The following is a 20,414-nucleotide window of genomic DNA, read 5'->3' on the forward strand; positions in this document are numbered from 1 at the left end:
CAAGGTCTTACTTTATAGCCCAGGCTGGCTCCTAGCTTAGCCTTTGGGAAGCTGGGATTATAGGCAGGTCACCACACCCAACCTTCTTATGAAATTTCTGCCTTCCTAAACTACAAATTTTCTTAGGTCAGTAGCTGCAATTTATTCCCATGTGGATTTTCAGGACGGGCACCTGCTGGGTACCTAATAAACCCAGGCCTGGAGAAAGGAATGCTGAACCTGTGTGAGTGCAACTGCTGCTAGGTTATGTTAGAAATTCCTGGCCATATTAAATGATACTTGCAGATATAAATCACGCTTTCAACATGTTTAAGCAGGGACAGCAAGAGCCACTGGGAGGCAATGAGCTCAGCTTAAGAAAAAAAGTTAAAATAATGTTGTTTTAAATACTTTAGCTGACACATGGATTCAGAATGGCTTTACTACCAATTAGTGGAGCTATTTTAGTGAAGTTTTTGATAAAATACTAATTCCTCTGACTAATTAGGCTAGGCTTTTGTTCACACAGGCCTGGTTCTCAGTTATTAAGTTGTATAAAAAGCATGGTTTACACTGTTGCCGCAGCGGCTTACACACTTTGCCACCTGGCTACACAGTCTCTAGGAGCACTGGTGCTCCCGCCTGCTCCTTCTGCATTTGAAGACCAAGCTCCTGTGGGCACATGCTGGTGATGTGGGGGAATCTTACCAGCGCCACTACTGCAGCCTCAGCTCCCACTGTCTGGATAGGGGCAACAATCTGCTCAGATGGGTGCTTAGATATCGTAAGGCACTGTTTCTAGTGCAAACCTCAACATAAAGGTGTGTGTGTGTGTGTGTGTGTGTGTGTGTGTGTGTGTGTGTGTGTGTGTGTATGTGTGTGTATAATTTCCACAACCATACCTTGTTTTTTAAAAAGGAATAGTTATGTTCAAAGTTTGTAATAAGAGCTATTTTCTTCCAAAGTCAATTGAAACAATGTAATACCCTCCCTCTCCTTTTTTTTCTGGAAAATAAGGCCTCCTTTTAAAACTAAGGCTGGCCTAGAACTTACTATCCCAGGGTGGTTTTGAACTCATGATGCTCCTCCTGCCTAGTCTCCTAAGTGCTGAGAGTATGGGTTTGTGTACCCTGCGCACTTGACACTGGTCTTTATCCATCTCTATTACAAGTCCCATGAGTGCATGCTACACACTGGCTACTAGAGTCTAGAATGTTTAGCCCTATACAGCCCACACATTTGATTCTCTGACCATAACCCTACATTGCACAGGAGGGTACGCATGGGACTATTAAGATTAAAATCAAGGGGCTGGAGAGATGGCTCATCAGTTAATAGCATTGGCTGCTCTTACAGAGGACCCAGGTTTGTTTCCCAGCACTCACATGGTGGCTAACAACCTTCTGAAACTCCAGTTCCAGGGTATCTAACACCCTCTTCTGACCTCCTTGAGCACTGCATGACATGGGTACACTAACATACATGCAGGCAATACACTAATACACATAAAATAAAAAGTAAAATATTATTTTTAAAAAAGATTAAAGTCAAGGGTCCTTCTAAGTACTGCATTAGGCCATTGCAAGAGCTCTCATATTGGGTATGTTATCTAGAGACTTATACTGAAGAGGAAAATTTTGGTACAAAACATAATTACGTCTATAGCTTTTGAAGGCATTCTACGTTGTCTGTGTTTTGCCATATTTTCTCCTCCCACTTGGGAGACCAGCTGACCCGCGCTCTCTAAGGTCTCAGGGCTGACAAACTGACAGAATACCTTCTATTTTGGGTTTTGCATAGTTTATCACATCTGGGAAAGGGTGACTTACAAAGGCATGAGTTCTCATAGGCTTATATTTGAAACGCCCACCACCAGCTCGCTGCCCTTCCAGCTCCATTAGCATTTTGTAAGTGCCTTCTCACTCTATGGTCTGAGTGCCTGGTCTAGCCAGGTAGGGTTCACATGGGCCATCTCACCCCAATCGCTTGCGTTCCCTGCTCCATTCCCTGTACTCAATATGGTGGCGCTCCTCCCCTTCAAGGAACTGATTGGGTGGGAGAGGTGATGGACTTCCTCCTGCTTGACTCCTTCCCCAGAACCTGGGAAGGAGGTGGGGCTTGTGTCATAGTGGTCAGCCTGAGGATCTTCAGGTTAATACAATGTGTGTGTTAAAACTGGAATTTGGAGGTTGCACAGGACCAGAGTTCAACTCCTAGCACCCATGTGGAGCAGCTCACACCCCTCTATAACCCCAGCTTTAGGAGGTCAGAGACCTCTGGTCTCCACTGGCCCTAGCTTTCACATGCGTGTGCGCGTACACACACACACACACACACACACACACACACACACACACAGCCTTTGAAAAATAACTGGAATTTGCATTATTGTATCACAGAAGAAACAAGTAAACTAATAAAAATATTTAAAAATAATGGCCGGAAATCGGAGGTCCGGAAACTGCTTTTGCAAATGCCAGATTCACTGTTACTGAAACTCATGAGGAGGCTAGTTCTAGCCTCATGCCCTCCTCCTCAGTTGAAGTCTTCCTGCTTTCCAGGACTTTCCAGCAAGCAGCTTCTGTGAACATGCCCAGTTGAGTTTAAGGGAATCCTTTCTGCCCACCACCTCTTTCAAGTCACAAAGGCATGGCTACTGGACTGAATGTGCACGCAGGTTTCCTTACCAGCTCCCACAACTTTTCCAAATGCATTTCTTCTGCAGCTGCCTTTTCTGTTTTAAGAGCAGGGATTAGGTTGTTCTTTGTTCTTTCTTTTATGGCACAGTATGTGGGGCATTCACTGGTGGAGGTTAAAGTGCCCTGGTGGTGACATTTCATCCCTTTGTAGACAGACACTCAGGGCCCAGCAGGTGGCCTTGTACCTAGTAAGGAATCACTAAATATTTTCTTGACTGATGATTCCTAAAGTTGATTAAGGTTCTGGAAGCCTGAGTTCAGTCAAGCTCAGTGCCAGCCTGCATTTCAGTCAGGAGTGGGAAAGGATTCGGCTTCTTGGGGAGACAGTAATCTTCCCATTCTGATTTGTTTACTATCAAAACAAATTTTAAAATTTGCATTCTGGGTGTTACTGTTATTGGAAAACATTGCATTTTATGAAATTTTAATGAAGATATGCTGGAATGCAAAAAAGGTGAAAAATCAGTATGTTGTTAAGCAAACCCCTGTTTGCCTGTAGCCCGCATTCCACTCTTTCTATGAAGTGCATACAGGATTGAAGACACTGCACCGAAATGATTGAGCTGGAAACTGAGGAAGATGGAACCATGCATGCATTGCCAGAGTCACAAGATGAATCAGTACCGGGATTCCCAACTCTGCCTTTCATGACCCGTAGTCCCAAACTGTGAATGATACTGAGCATTTAACGAGGACTCTGACAGTGGTTTCACAAGATGCAGGACAGGGCTTTGCTGACAGAATTCAGCTGGAAGTGGCTGTGGAGGATGGGCCTCCTGCCCCATCCTCTGTCACCTTCTGGCTGCTTCTTCTGTTTTCCGGTGACTTACTTTCCAGGGAATAGAAAAGTTCACAAAAAGGCAAGTATTATACAAGAGGGATTTAAGGCGTTCTAACCCGAAACTCTGGCCCTGTTATTGAACCCTAGACTGGCTCATCACCGTGTTTACCGTGTTCACTTCAAACCATCCGCAGTGAGGTTTTGTTTCTCACCCCTCTTCTAGAAAAATCTTTGAACTGTGTTTGCCTTGCAGTAGGGCGCCTGCCTGCTTCTCACCCAGGTTCCTTTCCCTGCCTTTAGGCATTCTCTTTTGCCTTGATATACCCTACCGGGACTATTCCTTATTTAAAAAATTAACATAAGGCGTTTCTGTGGCTGCTCAGTTCTCTGAATTGTAAGTTATTTTCTCTACCACCACAGTTGGGATACAGACCAGTTCTGTTGTTCCCCAGATTTACTCACCCTGCCCCTCTGCAGCTTGTCCTCTTGTACCACAACCCTTGGCAGCTAGTGATGTGTGCTGTCAGTAGAGTTGTGTCTTTTCTAGAATGTCATACAAATAGAACTGCTCAGCATAGTGCCTTTGAGACTCATTCATGCTCAATGGTGTGTCACTTGCTAGTTCCTTTCCTGGATCAGTATTACATTTATGGCCATGTGCTACCCTTTATCCAGTCATCATCTGCTGAAGGAAATTTATGTTCTTTCTAGTCTTGGGTGATTATGAATTCTGCTTCTATAAACATACAGGTTTTTGTGAAGATGGGAGTTTTCATTTCTGTAGTATAAATGCTTAGGACTGGAATTGCTGGATCATGCACTCAGTGTATATTTAACACGATAAGAAGCTGTTTTCTAGCATGGCTGTGCTGTTTTGCATTTCCATCAGGAATGTGTGAGAATTTCAGTTGCTTAGCACCCTTGCCAACAGTGAGAGTGTCCATTTTTAAAAACTTAAGCCTTTTAAATAAGTATGCAGTATTTTTTTGTTTTCTTAATGGATAACATTAAAGATCATTTCATATTTGCTTGCCATCTGTTTATCCTTTTTGATAAAGTGTCTTTTTCTTCAATTTCAAAAATTGGTTTGTTTCATTTTTTGCTGCAGAATTCTGGGTCTAATCTTTAGTCAAATACAAGACTGGCAAATATTTTCTGTTTGTCTGAAACTTGCCTTTTTATACACTCAATGTCTCTTGCAGAGCAAAATTTCTCAGTTTTTTTCTTTCATTGGCGATACTTTCTGTGCCACATTAAGAACTCGGCCTGGCTACGGGTTGTAAAGACTATCTCTAAGTGTTTTCTCCTGGGAAGTTTTACAGGTTTAGATTAAGATTTGTGATCCATTTCGAATGAGTTTTTGTGGAAAGTATGAGGGCGTTTTGTTAAGTTTTCTACTTGTTTTAACTCTATTTGTTGAAAGGCCTGTCTTTCCCAGGTGGCTTGTCCTTGAGTATTTGTTGGAAATCAGTTTGCTGTAGTGACTCTTCTGGCTGCTTCTGTTCTCTGCTGTGTGTCTAAGCCTTCTATTGGGATATACTGCTTTCATTTCTGCAGCTTTTATTCTAGTCTTAAAATTGGATGACATGGGTCTCTAATGTTCTTATTTTTCAAAATTGTTTTGTCTACTGTAAGAGGAAATTCCTTTGCCTTTTCACATAAATTTTAGATTTGATTTGCTGATTTATAAACTAAAAATTTTAAAGCCTGCTGTGATTTTGACTTTTTCATTTATAGGTTAATTTGGGGAGACTCATTTCCTCAACTATGCTGAGTTCTTCCAGTTCCTGAGTATAGTGTACTTCCCTAGATCTTCTTTCAATTATTTGGATTTTTTAGTGTTTCATTTCAGCTGATCTGTTGTCCGGGATCACTGGGGGAAGCATCCAACCTTTCACCATCCAGCATGATGGTAGTTACAGGGTTTTCCTGTGACTTTCACTAAGCTGAGGTCCCTCCTAGACCCTCTGTTAGGTTTGTTGAATGATTTTATCATGAGAATTTGTTAGATTTTTAATAGTGTTCTGTGTCTATTGAGGTGGTCACGTGCTTTCCAGCCTTTGTTCCTTCCTGTGATACGTTACATTGTTTCTTTTCCTATGGATGTAGCTTCCAGTTTTGGGTATGTAATTTCACTTGTTTATGGCAAAATTTATATGTTTATATGCTGGATTTAGTTTGCTAGTATTTTGTTGATGATTTTTCAATGTCTATATTTATGAGTGTAGACGCTACAGATGTTGGCATACGGCCTTTTTTTTTTTTTTCTTGTGACACCTCTGGTTTTATTGCATATTCCCTCTGCTTGAGTTTTGTTCTTGTGAAAGACTGATGTGAATTTTTTAAACACTTTAGAGGAGTTTGCCAGGTAAGCAGTATGGGCTTAGCCTTTTCTCTGTGGGAGGTTTTAATGCCAATAAGCCAGTCTCTTCATTTATTGTAGGCCTATTATGATGTTCTACTATGTTTTGAACATCTGTTTCAAGTAGTTATTTCCCCCCCAAGAACTTATCCATTCCATCTAGGTTATCAATATATTGGTAGGATTTCTTTAAAGAGCCCCTCTTCTAGAAATGATGTCTTTGTTTTTATTCTTCTGAGGTTTTGATTTCACTCTTAATTTAAAAGAATGTTTATTGCTGATACAGAGTTCTAGCTGGGGATGTAGCTCTGTGGTAGAGAGCTTGCTGAGCATGTGCAAAGCCCTGGGTTCAATCCCTGGCACTGTAAAGAAAGAATAGAAAGCAATCGAACCTTACATGACTGCATGCAGAGTTCTGAGTGGACAGTTAGCTCTTAGGTCTGCAGTTCATGCAGAGTTCTGAGTGCACAGTTACCTCTTAGGTCTGCAGTTCATGCAGAGTTCTGAGTGGACAGTTACCTCTTAGGTCTGCAGTTCATGCAGAGTTCTGAGTGGACAGTTACCTCTTAGGTCTGCAGTTCTGCTCTGTAACCTCTTTGACTTCTTGTGAGAAATCTGAAACTATCAAATCTATTATTCCTGATATATAACGTTTTCTTGTAGGCTTTTCTTTTGTTTCTAGGTTTTGACAATGATGATGTTTGGTTGTGAAATTCTTTCAAACTATCCTGTTGACAGTTGTATGCACTTCTTGAAACTGTTAATTCAGGTCTTTTGTCAAACATGAGACATTTATAGTATTTTTTGAAGCATTTCCCTTCTTCCAGGACTTTGGTGACGTTAGTATTGACTTGTAAGCATTTTCCCATCGGTCTCCAAGGCTGTCTGCGTTTATTCTCCTTTTCCCCACGTTACGTTGGATAATCTAGTAATCTATATTCAGGGCCACTCAATTTTTGTTCTGTTAGTTCCATTCTACCATTAAATCCATCTGGTAACATTTAAAAGTTTTAGTATATATTTCTTCAGTTCTAGAATCTCCTTTTTTTGTGAGGGAAGGATGAATTTTACTATCTTTTAATTTCCCGAGTATTTTGCCTTACTTCTTCGCGCCTGCTTGTAATAGCTGCTTCAGGTTGTTTGAGTATTCCGATACTATGTCATGACGTTGTTTGATTGTCTTTCCATTGCAAGTTGAGTTTCCTGATTTCTCATATGCTGAATGATTTGGGGCTGTATTTTGGACATTCTTGAATATAGGTTGAACATGTCTAATCTGAAAATCTGAAATCTAAAATGCTCCAAAATCCCTCCCCCAAATATTGAGCACTGACACCATGTCACAGTGGAAAATTCTACACTGTACAGATGCACAAAAAATAGAGTATTGGATTACTTTAAATATAAGGCCCAGATGATGTGGAAGTGAGCTTTGTGGTTTGACTTGGGTCCCATCCCAAAATACCTTTTTAAATATGTTTAAATATTCCAAAATCTGAAAAATTCAGAGCTATTTCTGGTCCCAAGTATTACAATAAGCCCGTATTGTGTTATGATTCTGTGGATTTTGTTCCTGTCTTATGCAGACTGTTTCCTTTCTTAAGCAGATAATTGAGTGGTAACATAATCTACTTGACTTCTGTGGCTGAGTTTCCAGCATCAGTTCTGTTTTGGCTTTGTTGTGTCTTTTATGTCTGTCCCTATGTGTGTAGTCTGTTGTGCCAGCTGGAACCTGGCCAATGAACTGTCCTATACTGGATAATCTCAATGCCATTGGCATGCTGTTTAGGGTCAGACCCACAGTGAGCAGTTCAGGTGTGAGCTTAAATGCGAATATGACATTTTGTTGTATAACTCCCGAATTTCCCTAGCTCTGCAGTCTCTCTGATGATTTCTGGTTCTCTGAAGCCCTCCTCTGCCATCCTGTAGACAGAAAACCAGGACTTTTCATTCTTTTCTGTGCTGCGTTGGTTTCTTTAACTACATCCAGGCTTAGGCATCAGACAGCCAGAGGGAAAAAAGCGATGGGATTTGACCTTGTGCTCTTGAGACCATGTTTCTGCTCGTGAGAATCATTCTTCTCCCGGAGCTTCAGTACCTGCTCAGTGTATGCTGCTGCTCTTCAGTGCTGTGGGGTTTCCAGGACTGGGGCTAGGGAGCTAGGAATCAGAAAAAAGCAAAATCAGTAATGAGAATCTCTGAATACTAGGCGGTTTTGTTTTTCTTTTGCTCCTCAGACTTTTGAAAGTGAGGAGTTTTTCATTTCTTTGGAGTCTTTTTGTTCATACACAGTAAGCATTTCTGGGTGCTGGGCTGCCTTTGAGTCCACACTGGGTGATACTGGGAGGCTGAGATTAAAAAAAGGGAAATTCAGCACTGATGTGGAGGTACCGAGTTCTAGTCTTTGTTCCCTAGTCTCTGTGTTACCATTCACAGTTCACAGACCTTAGATGCCCATGTGTTTTCTGCCCAGCTTCTTATTTGGCATACCCTGAGTGACAGGCTGGATGTGCTTATCATTCTTGTCTGGGACTGCAGCTTTCAAATTAGATTTAACACTGTCCAAACCCTGCATAAGTGGGGGCGGGGTTTACCAAGTTGGTTGTGAATTTCTAGAATGTGTTTATAATAGTATCGTGGCATTCTCAAATAATGCTTATGATTGAAAAAAACCTTGCCTCCATTTTAAAGCAGAGGATGGCAGACTTGTCTGTAAAGGGCCAGAGTAAATATTTTCACCTTTGAACTCGGCTGCTGTAGTAGAGCAGTCTTATGTAATGATAACTGATAAAAATGGTTGTGTGCCAATAAGACCTTAGTGACTGGTGCTGAAATCTGATTTTCTTACACTTGTCATATGCTTTTTTCTCTCAAGAAAAGCATGAATCTATTCATGGGGGCTGTGCCTCCATGTCCTTCACATCTTCTAATAGGTTCTCTCTGCTGACACGGCCACATGGGACCAAGCCTCGACATGACTTTTGTTGGGGACAAGCATAGCAAAAAGCGTGGATGGGAACCTTGGGAAAAGGTAGCGTACCTCATCTTGGAGGGCTGTGAGCGGCAGAGAACAGTCTGGTGCTGGGACCATCTGTGACGGTGTTGACTGAGAGCTGCGTAGCTATAAAAGGAAATAAAGTAAACATTTCACTTCCTTTTGATCTTCAGTATTTCACAGCATATTCCTAGAGTATGCTTTGCTTGTTTTAGTGTTAGCTCTTTAAGCGAATATCGGTCCCTTCTTCCTTCTTCCCAAGGTGTTCGTTCTCTCTCTCTCTCTCTCTCTCTCTCTCTCTCTCTCTCTCTCCCTCCCTCCCTCCCTCCCTCCCTCCCTCTCTCGTTTTATAAATTTATTGAAACCAGGTCTTACTGTGTAGCTCAGGCTAGCCTCAAACTCCCTATCCTCCTGTCTCTGCTAAAGTGGCTGAGGCTAAGATTTGATTTTCTTACATTTTCTTGTGCTTCTTCCTCTCAAGCAGAGCATGAATCCATTCATGAGAGCTATCTTAGTGCTGGATTACAGGTGGGTGCCACCAGTGCCTGCCTTAGTCACTACGAGGGACATAAAGGCCTTGATGAAGTGCTAGTGCTAGTATTCCTGATTTATAATTTGTTTGAAAATAGTAAAGGTATTTCTTCAAAATTTACTATGAAAAAAATCTTTTTTCTCTTACTTTGGTTTATTTTAGAATTAAAAAAATCTCTTTATTATCTTGATTTTGTGGTTAATTTAACATTCTTTTAAAGATTTATTTTTATTTTATGTGTGTATATTTGTCTGCATATACATATGTGCATTCTTTGTCTACTGCCCGTAGAGGCCAGAAGAGGGAGTCAGATCCCCTGGAACTGGAGTTACAGGCAGTGTTAGCTGCCACGTGAGTGCTGGGAACTGAACCCAGATCCTCTGCAAAAAGCAGCAAGTGCTTTTAACTGCTGAGCCATCTTTCCAGCCCTCTAGCATTCTTTAAAATGTGATGAAAAAAGAAAAACATAAAGTCATTAAAAAAAAGAGGAATGCAACTCCAGTTTGTTCAAAGAAATAGTCCCATTTTACCTCAATGAGTCAGACATAATCTCTACCTTTAAGGAACTTAGAGTTCAGTCACCTTAAAGATTCTCAACTGCTACTCCCTTTCCTCATGAGTGTTTTAAGATGTGTGCTGCAGCTGTGATGGTCACAGATACCAAGAGGTGCTTTGGGAATTAGTGTGAGGGGGGTTCACTGCAATGAGTTTTCCCACCCCAGATTCTCACAGGGGCAGGAGTCCGGGGATGCACTGAACTGAGTAAAATAATGATCGCAATAACAGTAAACACCGTGGATCTCCTGTGTGTTCAGAGTGCTTTGTAAATACAGGTGCCTGCGTTCTGATGCATAGCCTAAGCCTAGAAAGTTCTACAACTGAGTGGGTGTTTTTATTGTCCTATATCTTGGTAAAATATAACCTAAATTCCTGGGAGACCAAGTCAAAGCTGTGTTTATTTTTTGTTATTGTTTAGTTTGGCTTTGCAGCTGTATTGAGATATAGTTGACAAGCCATAAAATTCACTTGTTTGAAGTATATTCATTGATTTTTAAAGTAAATTTGTAGTGTTGTCTAACTGTTAATCACAATTGGATTTTATAACGTGTTTATCTCCCCCCCCCCCAGTTTTCTTCAACTGTGTCAAGACATTTTGCTAGTTTTTTGCCCATTTCAATGTCAATTTTCAGGTTTTTCACCTAAGACATATCAAATGTTTGGTTTGGAGCACTGTTCCAGTTCCTTCTGAAATGCTGGACATTCATTTTCTGAAAGATGAAAAATTTTGAATTTCAAAGCACCTGACATGGAAGTTTTGGTACGGGATTGTGGCCTGTATGCGTACCTTGAGTCTGTACAGTTGCCATGTGGTAGCATTACCTCTCCTGACGTTTCAGTTGAGGGAGTGCAGTCACAGAGAGGTGAGTAACGTGCCTAAGGTAATGCAGGTCTGTAGTGGCAAGGCCACAGTTGGTACCCAGCTGTGATGGTGGCTTCAGGCTTGCTGCTGTTTAATCCATGGCCAAATGGGATGCCACGAGGAAAGTTCAGTGGGCGTCCAGCAGGGAAAATGCCAAGGCTGCTGGGCTTGCAGTAGAATTTGCTGTGTTTTAAGGAGGAGGAAACTGTCTTTGGTTTTTGAGTTGATCCTTAAAACTCTCCATAAGATATTTAAAGTTTAACTCAAGATGTATTAAAAATCTGTGGACTCACACTATCCACTGACTAAAAACCCCATTTTTCACTCCTGAATACTCCTCCTCAGCCTATCACCCACACAGTAGGGGCACTATTCAGATTTTGTGTTTACCCCTTAAAATTTTTATTTATTTTTCTTTTCAATTTTAAAGTTAATATACAAAATAATGTGTTTCATTATAGCATTCTCTCTCTCTCTCTCTCTCTCTCTCTCTCTCTCTCTCTCTCTGTCTCTGTGTGTAATTATACTTTGTTCTTACTCCTCTCCTTTGCTTGCTGGCCGGCCCTGTCCCCTGTTCCTCTTGCTGCTGCCCTTCCTCTGCTCGGAGTCCTTCCTTCTGCTTTCCTATCACATGTAGTTCATGCCCTCCCTTTCCCCTGTCCTCCCTTCTCAAGACCTCTTCCAATCCCTCTCATGCCCTTCTATTTTCATGACCTACACACACATGCACACATGCCATAAATTTAAATGTGGATTCCATATATAAGATGTACAGTATTTGTCTTTCTGAATATGACTTATTTTGTTTAACATAATCCCCAGTTCTATCCATTTCCTACAAGTGTCACTATTTCATTTTTCTTTACAACTGAAAAATTCCATTGTGTAGCACGTTTTCTTTATCCAGGCATCTGCTGACGGACATCTAGATTGGTTCCATTTCTTAGGTAATGTGAATAGTATAGTAATAAACATGGATGTACCCCGGAGTCCTATAGCTGGGCCATAGGTAGTTCTAATTTTAGCCCTTTGAGGGAACTCCACATTGACTTCCATAGTGGCTACACCAGTTTATACTCCTTTCAGCAATGAATAAGGGTTTCTTTTTACCATGTATCGTCACCAGTACTTGTCATTTCTTTTCTTTTTTTTTTTTTGGTCTTTTTGAGACAGTGTCTCTCTGTAGCCCCAGCTGTCCTGGAACTCACTATGTAGACCAGGCTGGCCCTGAACTCACAGAGACCCACCTGCCTCTGCCTCCCGAGTACTAGGATTAAAGGCATGCACCACCACACCTAGCTATTTTGTTAATGAAAATAGAGTGAGGTAGACTCTCAAAGCAGTTTTAACTCTCATTTCCCAGATGACCAAGAATGTTGAACATTTTTCATATATTTATTGGCCATTTGCATTTCTTCTCTTGAGAACTGTCTACTGAATTGGTAGCCCATTTACTGATTGGATGGTTTGTTCTTATAGTGTTTAGTTTTTATAGATATTTACACATCCTAGATATTAATCCTCTGTCAGATGTGCAATTGGCAAAGATCCCCCCCCCCATTCCTTAGGCTGTCTCTTCATTCTGGTGATTGTTTCCTTTGCTACATAGAAGGTTTATAATTGAATATAAAAGTCCTACTTCCCAATTCTTGGAATTATTTCTTGTGCTATTTGGGTCCTTTTTAGAAAGTCTTTGCTTATCCTTTCAAAGTGCCCTTCCTATGTTTTCCTCTAGCAATTTCAAAGTTTCAAGTCTTACATTAAAGTCTTTGACCATTTGAATAGGTTCTTGTGCAGGGTGAGATATATAGATTTAGTTCATTCTTTTACATTCACGTATCCAGTTTTTCCAGTACCATTTGTTGAACAAGCTGCCCAATGTATGTTTTATGCCTTTGTCAAAAAATTCAGAGGCTGTGTCCATGTTGTCATACTTTTTAGTCTTCCATTCTGTTCCATTGGCCCACATGTCTGTTTTTTCCAGTACCATAGGGTTTTTGGATATTGTAGCTCACCTCTAATTTGTGACCAGGTATTGTGAAACTCTAGCTTTTCCTTTTCTGCGTAGGATTGCTTTGGCTATTTGGGGTCTTTTGTGCTTTCTATAAGAATTTTAGGACTTTTTCTGGTGTATAAAGAATGTAATTGGAATTTTGATCCAGACTGTGTTGAATCTGTTGATAATATTTGGTAATATAGCCATCTTTTCCATCTTCTGCCAGTCCACGAACATGGGAGAACGTTCCATCGTCTATTGTGTTGTCTTCAATTTCTGTCTTCGGTGTCTTAGAGGTTCCTCTGCAGAGGAAAGGTCTTTCACTTCTTTGGTTTAAGTTTATTCCTAGATATTTTACTTTTTAAAATGATGTTGTGAATGGATTTTTTTTCTTCAAATTCCCTTTTTGGTAAGTTCATAAGTGGTATATAGGAAGGTAACTGATTTTTGTGTGTTGATTTTGTAACCTGCTACTTTGCTAAAAGTGTGTTTAAAGATTAAAAGTTTTCTGCTGGAGATTTTAGGATCTTTATGATATGAACATGTTGCTACAAATAGGGATTCTTTGACTTCTTTTCCTATTTCTGTCCCTTTTTTTTCTTTCTCTTGTCTTATTTCTCTACCCAAGACTTGAAGCATTATAGTGAACAAGAACAGCTAGAGTGGACACCCGGTTCTCATTCCTGACTTTATGGGAAATGTTTTCAGGTTTTATCCATTTGATAATAATACTAACTCTAGGTTAGTCACATGTGGCCTTTGTTATGTTGAAGTTTGTGTCTTCTACTCCTAGTTTCTTCAGTATTTAATCATAAAGGGATGTTGGACTTTGTCTAATACTTTTTCTATTGAGATGATCATGTGGTTTCTATTCTTAAGTCTATATGTTGTATTACATTTACTGATTTGTATATGTTGAACAAACCTTCATCACCACTGGGATTAAACCAACTTGGGCATGGTATATTATCTTACTCTGTTCTTGAATTTAGTTCCCATGTATTATTTATTTTTGAGAATTTTTGTTTTATACTTTTCTGTTTTTTGTTGTATCTTTATACAATTTTAGTGTTAGGCTAACAATGCAGAATGAGTCTGGTACTGTACTTTCCCTTAATGGTGTGTAGCACAATGTGAGGAGTGTTGGTATTAGCTCTTCCTTTAAGGTTTGTTAGAATTTGGCAGTAAATCCTTCTGGTTCTGGCTTCTCTCGTTAGGGAGGCTTTTTTATTACTGCTTCCTTCAATTCATTTCTTGTTATGGATTATATCTTCTTAATTTAACGTAGAAGGTCATATATTTCTTGCAGTTTGGTTATTTAGATTTTCCAGGTTTTTTTAGAATATAAAAGTATTTCCTGGGCATGTGGAAAAGGGGCTGCTGATGCTGGATTCAGGAATCAGAAAGGGAAACGCAGGACCTGGTGTCCTCACCACCCGCAAGCCTTTGGCGGCAGCATTCACAAAGGACGAGGTTTTGCATTTCGGAGAAAACTGAAGATCCAGCAGAACTACAAGAAATTGCTGTGGAAGGTGAAGAAAGCAACGGTGTCTCAGGACTCCCAGTTCACAGATCACTACCCAGATCACCTGAAACATCTCTATGTAGCTGAAGAACACCTCAGGAAATAGCAAAGAAGAGCTGGCCAGCCCTTGTCTGGAGAAGAAGTTGACCAGCCTTTGCCTGAAGAACAATGCAAGGCTGAGCAGACTTCCTCTGAAGACCAGCTTTGTATCAAAACGGTAAATTCTTCGACTATCCCAAAGAAAAAGAAAAAGAAAACATCAAGTCAAAAAGCACAAGAACTATGAAAAGGTACAAGCCAAGTGTGCTGCTAAAAAATAGGAATTTGAAAAGAGAAAGCAAGAGAGAAGCCGCCCAGGGGTCTACAAAAAGAAAAAGATGGACGCGTTCAAAATACTGAACAAAAAGACTAAAAGGGCGACCAAACCCGAACTAATAAATGGAGTACCTTCAAAAAATACAGGAAAAAAGTTAAATTAGACATTTGGTGTTTAAGGGTTAAAATATCTGACTGTTGGGTACTTTTGTATGTTTAGTGGGTACTTCCTAACAACAAACTAAATTTGTTCAGATAATGTTGTAAATATTTTTTATTTTTGTAAAAGAAGAAAGGCTGTATATGCTCCACAAAGTATGACTTTGGTCTGAGAACTGAGAGAAACTTCAGTGGAATTTGTATAAGATAGCAGAGCTTACAGGAAAGCCTTTCAGTAATGTAAACATGTACAGTTCAGTTAAAAAAAGTATTTCCTAATAAGCCTCTTGAATTTCGTTGTAATCTGTTGCAACCCTCTCTCCTTTCAACTCTACTTTAATATTTTGAGTTTTCTTTTTTTAGTTTGGATAAGTGTTCCTCAATCTTTATCTTTTAAAGAGCCACCTTTTTGTTTGATTGGTTTTATATATTATCCTTTTACTCTCTGTCAGAATAACCGGGCTGCTTGTTTTGGCATTCCACTCGCTCGATGTTTTCCTCCACCCTTTGACTGTTAATCTATAGATGGATTTACAGTGAGGTGTGCTTTCTTGGAGGCAGCAGGTAGGAATCTAATTTTTCAGTCTAATCAGCCAGTACGTATCTCTTTATCAATGAGTTTATGAGCGATGTTTAAGGTTATTATTCTTGTTATTTAATTTTTATTAGGTGTGTGTTCGCACGCACAAGCATATCTGGGCATGTATGCGACACATGTAGAAGTCAGAAGACAACTTTTGAGAGCTGTTTCTCTCCTTCTACCTTGGGTTCTGGGCACTGAATTCAGGTTATCAGGAATGTACAGCGGGTGCTTTTGCCTACTGAGTCACTCTAGTGGCCCTTAAGGTTATTATTGTGAGGTATTTACTAGTTTCTAAATTATTATCTTTTGGTTGGTTGAATTATTCTTTATTGCATTTTTCCTCTCCTATTAGCACATAGGGGTTGTTGCTGACTAGTTTGGACATGATGGATTGCAGCCTAGCTCTTCTTCGTTCATCCGTTCTTCTCATGAAACTGTTTCTTGTGCCCTCTTTGTTGAACATGGATTTTTTTTTCTTCCTCTGTGCAGTCTTCTTTCAAGTATCCTCTGTTGTGCTGATGTGGTAATCATGAATTGCTATAGTTTGTACTTGCGTGAAGATGGTCTCATTGCTCCACTAATTTTCTAAGACATATTTTGCTGGATATAGCCACCTTGGTTGGCAGTTACTCACTTTCAAGATTTGAAATCTATTATTCCATGCGTTCCTAGTTTTGGGTTATTAATGAAAGGTAGGGTATTCCAGTTGTTTGTTTTTACTGTTCACTTTGCATTTTTTGTTATAGCTTTTTTGGTAGGTGTGGGTGTGGGTGCACTCTCCCGTCCCCCATGTGGTTCATATAGAGGTCGAAGTTCAACACTGGGCATCTTCCCCTACTGCTCTCCACCTTTTGTTTTGAGACAGGGTCTCTCACTGAGCCTGGAGCTCACCAATTGACTAGACTAGCTGACCAGAAAGTCCCACAGAGCCTCCTGTGTCTGCCTCCCCAGTGCTGGGATTACAGATGTGTACTGCTTTTAAGTGGGTGCTTGAGATTCAAATGCAGGTCCCATGCTTGCAGAGTAAGTGCTCTTACCCACTGAACCATCTCCTCAGTCTCCTCACAGATTTTAGTAAAATTTCTTTGCTTTGTACTTTTTTTTGTTTTATTTGTTATTTTTTTTATTTTATGTGTATGTGCGTATTGCTTGCCTGTAGGTAAGTGCACCCATGTCATGCAGTGCCCATGGAGGACGGAAGAGGCTGTCGAATCCCCTGGAACTGGAGTTATGGACAGTTGTTAGCTGCCATGTAGGTGCTGGGATTCAACCCGGGGTCTTCTGCAAGAACAGTCAGTGTTCCTAACTGCTGAGCCATCTCTCCAGCCCCTGCTTTGTACTTTTGACATCTTAACTATGATATGCTATGGAGAAGTTCTGTGCTTTTTTTCTACTTGGGTTTCTAATGCCTCTTGAGTGTGTTTTGATATCCATTTCTTTCTTTAGCGCTGGGAAATTTTCTACTATAATTTCATTGAATAGTTTTTCTATGTCTTTAATTTTTATCTCAGTTCTTTCCTCTGTTCTGGAGGTTCCTATGTTTGGTGTCTTGAACATATTCCACAGTTTTTGGACATTATGATCATGCTTTGTTCTTCTTTATTGATGTTTGATTTCAGTTTGTCCTTAACCTTGTCCTCTTTACCTCATAGTCTTTTCTCCTCATCAAATCTATTGGTGATGCTTTCCATTGTGTCTTTTGGTTTAGTAAGATTTTCAAATTCCATCATTTCTATTTGGTTTTTTTTTTTTTTTCAAAGTCTGCGTCTCCTTGCTGTCCCTTTCTTCCATTGCTGTCTTTTTCCACCCATTCACTTCTTTGCTCATCCATTTCACTGGCCTTTCCCTGTTTGTTGCTGACTTTCCTCTCCATGTCCCAGACTGAACTAACCTGCTTGTTTGTATCTTCTTTTAAATCACTGATCATTTTTACTAGTAAGCTTCTGAAATCTTTATCTAGCATCTTACTTATTTCAGTGTCTTTGAAATCAGCAGTTGAGTTAAAATCTTTAGTGGCAATGTTTGCCTTACATTTTCACGTTCCTTGGCTTTGCATTGCACTTTGCACATCTTACAGTTCAGATATATCGCCCCTTTTTATTTAGGGATCTTCTTATTAAGCAGCCTACTCCTGAGAACTCCATCCCCAGTACAATTCAGGAGAAAGAAAACTGTGCTCCAACAGCAGCAATAGGAACTATACAAGACATAAAAATACTCGAAATTGATTAAAGCCCACTGAAGGATTACAAATGATCATAAAACTGAAAATGAGTCAGGAGTGATATCACAGGCCTTTAATCCCAGCACCCAGGAGGCAGAGGCAGGCCGATCTCTGTGAGATCAAGGCCAGCTTGGTGTATATAGCAAGTTCCAGGCCACTGGGGCTACAGGGAGACCCTGTCCCAATAAAACAAAACAAGAACTGAAAATGGCAATTAATGCAGAGTGCCATGAAGTTAAAAATTCTGTAGTGTAAATGTGCAAATAGTAAATGAATGAGATGCAGAACGCAGGAGAGAACTAGAGGAGAAGCAGAGTTAAGTAGATGAAAGCGAAAAGGAGAAGAGGGAAGAAATTAAAGATAAAAAGGTAAAACTCCAAAGTCTCTCAATAATGAAAGTGTCAAAGCAAAATTTGATAAATGTAAGAAAGGTAATAAAAATAAAGACAAGAGTTTTTGTTTTAAGGGGCTGGAGAGATGGGTCAGCGGTTAAGAGCGCTGGTTGTTCTTGCAGAAGACCTGGGTTTGAATCCCAGCTCCCACATGGGAGCTAACAACTGTCTATAAACTCCAGTTCCAGGGGATCCGACGGCCTCTTCTGCCCTCCGCGGGCATTGCACGACACGGGTGTACTTACCTACATGCAGATGATATACTCATACCCATAAAATAAAAATAACAAATAAAGTATTTTTTACAAGTTTTTGTTTTAAGAAATTAGATAAAAATGCTATGAAGTACCATGGAGAGAAAAAGGGGGAAATAGAGGGACAAAATGGAAATAAGAAAAAAGTAGCAAAGAAAGGGGATTGTCTAATAATGAAAAAAATGTGTAAATAAAATTAGATGACTGTCAGAAAGGGAATAAAAAAATTATAAAAATTTTAATATGACAAAGCAAAAAAATACTGCTAGAAGTATAATAGAAGAAAGGGCAGCATGAAGGACAAAATGGTAACTAAAAGGAAGAAAAGAAAAAAGAGCTGGGGAGGCTTCTCGGGCCGCAGATGAAGACTCTGGTTGTATGCTTGTGGGGTGGGGTCTGTTGGGGTGTGAGCGCCCGTCTTTCCTGTGGTCTGGGGTGGTGTTCAGTCTGTTTTGGTCAAGGGTCCAGTGTCCACCAGAGCTGTCGTCACTTTACTAGATCTCCGTCTTTGTGCACCAGGGACCTCTGCTGTCACAGTCAGCTTTGTAGTCTGTAGGCTGGGCAGGTTTCCCCACACTCCCGAGAATCTCACATCACACTCTCTGTGGTAGCTCGTGTTCTAGATGAGAGGTGTTTCCTAATTGCATTGGGTCTGTGAGAAGCAACCACAACACTGAGGTGTACACAGGTGGAGAGCTTTTTTATTCTGTACTTTCAAGACCTCCTAAATATCAGTCATCATGTTGAAGTGAAGCAACGTTTTCTTTAGCTTTGAAGCTTTACAGTTTAAATAAATGAAACTATACCGAATGTGTTAGATTTCCATTACAGAGTGCTCGAGGAAATCATCTTATAAAGAGAATTGGTTTGTTTTGACTCACAGTTTTGGAGAGTCTGGTTCTTGATTGGTTGGTCTCAATTGCTTTAGGTCTGTGATCAGGCAGTGCGTTAAGGTAGGCGTGCATGGCAAAGCAAAGGACTCACAAAGATGATGAGGAAAGGACTGGGGTACTGTAGTTTCTTCCAAGGCCAGGTATCCAAGGACTAAAGACCTCCTCGTAGATCCCGCCTCTTAAAGGTTCCCTTCCAGTAGCTCCACACAGGGGTGGGGGTGGGGCAGATGAGACAGGGTCTCCCTGTAGCCCTGGCTGGTCTGGAACTCACTGTGTGGGCCAGGCTGGCCTCGATCTCCTAGAGATACCCCTGCCTCTGCCTCCCAAGTGCCGGGATTAAAGGGGTATACCACTACACCCAGCTCCAAGAACATTCTTTAGCTTGTAGTTTTCCCTTCATTGTACTCTGAGCTTTTCCTGTAATTTACCTGTTTACATTTGCTCTTTAGAAAAACACATCATCCGTTTACATGCCCACTAATGATATTTTGGGTACTCTTTTTCTTCAATTCAAGTGGTTCTCATCATCTCAATTTCTCTTGGCACACATGTGCACATGATTATTCAGAAGTAAAGTCGCAAGATCTCAGCGGCCATGTCCTTATCCACTTTCCAAAAGTTCTGCCCCTCTGTTTCCTTCAATAAAGTATAAGTGGTCCGATTACCTTCTATCCTTACTAGTGCTTGATGTCAGAATTTAAAATTTTTCCAATCTAATTGTTCTAAAAGGGTGTGTCATTGTGATGTTAATATGTACCTCCCTAGTGGCTAGTACCATGGAGCATCTTTTTATACCACCACTTAATTTTCCACTTTTGTAAGATGTCTAGTTTCATGCCCATTTTATTCTCCTTGACTCTCTTTTACACTCATTTATTGAGATTCCTTATATGATCTGTAGACTAACCCTTTGCCAATTGTATGTGATAGATAACACATTTCTAGTTTGTAGCTTGGGTTGCTGATCTTTTTGTGGTGTCTTCTGATGAACTGAAGTTCTTAATTTTAATAGTTATCTTTTTTTTTTTTGGTATTTTTTAAGACAGGATCTCCCTGTAGCCCCAGCTGTCCTGGCACTCACTATGTTATAGCTTGCCTTTTCTTTCGTTTTTTAAAAAAGTTATTTATTTAATAACCATATAATTAGAAGAAGCATTTCATAACAACAACATCAACATATTCAATAACAATTTCCAGAGCTAAGATGCATCTCTTTCTAAATTGGCTGTAAATTTTTAGGTTTACAGTTGAATTGATACGGTTATACAATATTGTACTCCATATAACCCCTATAAGACATAATAT

At 40.2% G+C, this 20,414-nt stretch overlaps 1 protein-coding gene and 1 pseudogene across 2 annotated transcripts in view; both read left to right on the top strand.

Moving 5' to 3' along the window:
• LOC103749036 overlaps positions 1 to 14,763 on the top strand; it is a 60,664-nt pseudogene extending 45,901 nt beyond the window's left edge.
• Positions 1 to 20,414, top strand: part of Cacna1d (calcium voltage-gated channel subunit alpha1 D) — a 357,002-nt gene that overhangs the window by 63,022 nt on the left and 273,566 nt on the right. The window lies entirely within an intron of this gene.

Source organism: Nannospalax galili, unplaced genomic scaffold (genome assembly GCF_000622305.1).
Source record: "Nannospalax galili isolate Female #2095 unplaced genomic scaffold, S.galili_v1.0 scaffold485, whole genome shotgun sequence".
NCBI lineage: Eukaryota > Metazoa > Chordata > Mammalia > Rodentia > Spalacidae > Nannospalax > Nannospalax galili.